Genomic DNA, 3,540 nt, shown 5'->3' with positions numbered 1-3,540 from the left:
TTTTTCCCTGGGTACAACAGAGTGTTACAAGGGGACATAAATTTAAGGTGAAGGGTGGAAGGTATAGGGGGGATGTCAGGGGTAGGTCCTTTACCCAGAGAGTGGTAGGGGCGTGGAATGCGCTGCCTGTGGGAGTGGCAGAGTCAGAATCATTGGTGACCTTTAAGCGGCAATTGGATAGGTACATGGATGGGTGCTTAAGCTAGGACAAATGTTCGGCACAACATCGTGGGCCGGAGGGTCTGTTCTGTGCTGTATTGTTCTATGTTCTATGTTCTAACTTAGTTTGTTGAGGGAAACAAGAACAGAAATTTTGCAGGTGCTGGTCAAAGTCTTTCTATCCTCTTTAAGTATAGGCATGATGCCAGAAAAGGTATAGATAAATCAGGCAAATACAGGCCAATCCGATTATCAATCTCCAAACAAAAAACAAAAAATGGAAGAGGCAATTACAGACACCTGGTCATAATAGATTTGGAAAGGACTTGTCATGTTTGACTAGTTTGAATGAGTTTTTGATAAGGTAAAAGAAATGCTGATGAGGGTAGTGCAGTTGCTAATGTGGTTATGGACTTGCAGAACTGCTTGATAATGTATCACAAATTATACTTAAACAAAACTGAGCAGGAGCAACATGTGTGCACAATTGTCTCAGGGATTGAAAACAGAGAGTTGTGTTAAATGACTGTCTATTGGATGAGATGGAGCTATATGTTAGAGTTACCAGTAGAAGAACACCTGCTGTTTTTGATGAAGATAAATGTAAAGAACTTAAAAGTGTAATCAATGTTGATAAAGAAGAGAACAGAAACATACCAGTGGAATCAACAGATAAGGGACACATGAAACTTAATGTAAAAAACATGGAGGTGATTTTTGACAGGGAAGGCAGAGGGAGACATTACAAGCTAAATGGTATATTTTTAAGAGGGGTGCAATAAGAGAGTGTTTTCATGTTGTTTTTGTACAAATGTATTTATTCATACACCGGAGTCAAATGATTAATTATGATGATTTACATGAATCTAATTATACAATAATCAGCAGTTAATTTTGCTTATGTAGTTTTAATAACATTAACACCATTTTAAACACAATTATTAGACTAATCAGAGTTATAACTATAATCACCATCATCTCACTGTTTTCAAGTCTGAATCTTATAAGTTGAGACAATCTGAAATGTTGAGTGGAAATCCCAGTCTGATTAATTTGCGTTAAACGCTTGGGTGATGATGCTGTACCGTGACTTGAACTGTTGTATACTCTGTACACTGTCTGATCTAACATAGGTATAATTGTCCAACTTCCTGTAATAATTGTACTCAGTCTCACTTCTAGGTTTGAGTAAGATCAATGATTTTCCGTTCCTACTGAAGATCTTTTTAGGTGTTTTGACAATATAGAATCTTGATTGATCTTTTATTTTATTTATTCTTAAGATGAGGGGATCGCTGATTGCACCAGCATTTATTGTCCATCCTAATTACCTAGAGGGCACTTAAGAGTACCAACATTGACTGCACTTTTTGCCTGTCATTGCTGTGGGTCTGGAGTCACATGTAGGCCAGACCAGGTAAAGATGGCAGATTTCCCTCCCTAGTTTCCTCAGTGAACCAGATGGGGTTTACCAATAATTGGCAATAGTTTCATGGTCATCATTAGAATCTTCATTCCAGATTTTGTTATTTTTTATTGAATTCAAATTCTACCATCTGCTATTCCCCAGAACATTGTCTGGGTCACGGTATTAACAGACCAGCGATAATACTGCGAGGCCCTCACCACCCTATTTATTTGTCCGATGACTTTGTCTTCTGACCTCTTGACCCTTCATCAAAGTTTCTGCTCTGGTTTAGTTTTGACGGTGTTTTCACCCAATGTCGCAAATTGCATCACCTCTGTTGCTTTTTGCTGTGGCTTTTCTTCAGTTGTTTTACCTTCTTGTGGTATTACATTTTTTTCCTATTAGCAAGTTCATTGACAAGTATCCAAAATTCAATGGCGTGGCTCTGTAACTGAGTAGAGCTAGTTCTTAGTCTGAAATCAGTGACTCAGATTCATTGGTAATTCCTCATTTTCATCAGTAACTTCACAATCTTGACTGCACTTTTTGCCTGTCATTTTGAGGATGAATTGGAAAACTTGTATCTTGATTAATGTCTAGTCCAAAGTGAGTTTCCAGAAAATCGTGTTCACAGTTTGAGATCTACCTTCTCCTGAGCCCCTCTCCCCTCCTATTTATCCCTCAGACCCCTTTCCCCCTGCCCCGCACATTCCTGATGAAGGATTTATGCCTGAAATGTTGACTCTCTTGCTCCTTGGAAGCTGACTGACCTGCTGTGCTTTCCCAGCACCACACTTTTCGACTCCAATCCCCAGCATCTGCAGTCCTCACTTTCTCGATTTGACATCTACTATTTGATATAAAATCTTCCACAATCTGAGGTCTTGCTATTTCAAACCATCCTGAAAAATACTCGATTCAGATTAAATACATCTTCCCTGTAAAACTGAACATACTATTGTTGAAGAGGAGGTGATAACCTAGAGGTATTAGTACAGAATGCCTACAGTGTGGAAATAGGCCCTTTGGCCCAACAAGTCCACACCGATCCTCTGAAGACTAACCCACCACCCTACTATCCTGTATTTATCCCTGACTATAATGGACTGAACCTACTCATCCCTTAACACTATGGGCAATTTTAGCACGACCAATTCACCTAACCTGCACATCTTTGGACTGTGGGAGAAGCCGATGGAGACTGTGCAAACGCCACACAGTTACCCAAGACTGGAATCGAACCCGGGTCTCTGGCACTGTGAGGCAGCAGTGCTAACCGCTGAGCCACCATGCCACCCCTACCATGCTGTACTGCTAGTACTACATTAGCTTATTCATCCAGAAACTCAGCTACTGTTCTGGGGGCTCGAGTTCAAATCCTGCCATGGCAGATGGAGGAATTTCCATTCAATAAGTTATCTGGAATTAAGAATCATGAAACCTTTATTGATTTTTCTGGGATAAACTCATCTGGTTCATTCATGTCCTTCAGGGAAGGAAATCTGCCATTCTCACTTGGATTAGTCTACAAGTCACTCCAGAGCCACAGTAATATGGTTGCCCTGTGAAATAATCTAGCAAGCCATTCAATTGCATCAAGAAGGCAGATTATCGCCACCTTCTCAAGGGCAATAAATTCACGCCGAGTCAGTGACATCCATATCCCACCAGAGAGTTAAAAACAAATTATTTCCCATGAATTTGGCAGGAATGTTGATTAAATAATTTGCTCTCTAGGTGGTTGGTTGTGCATGGGAGATGTTTCGCACGTTGAAATGTATCATGACTTATAAAGCTCTGATTAGGCCCCATTTGGAATACTGTGTCCAGTTTTGGGCCCCACACCTCAGGAGGGACATACTGGCACTGGAGCGTGTCCAGCGGAGATTCACACGGATGATCCCTGGAATGGTAGATCTAACATACGAGGAACGGCTGAGGATCCTGGGATTGTACTCATTGGAGTTTAGAAG

This window comes from Chiloscyllium plagiosum, chromosome 2 (genome assembly GCF_004010195.1).
Source record: "Chiloscyllium plagiosum isolate BGI_BamShark_2017 chromosome 2, ASM401019v2, whole genome shotgun sequence".
Taxonomy (NCBI): Eukaryota; Metazoa; Chordata; class Chondrichthyes; order Orectolobiformes; family Hemiscylliidae; genus Chiloscyllium; species Chiloscyllium plagiosum.
This window is presented reverse-complemented; position numbering follows the sequence as displayed.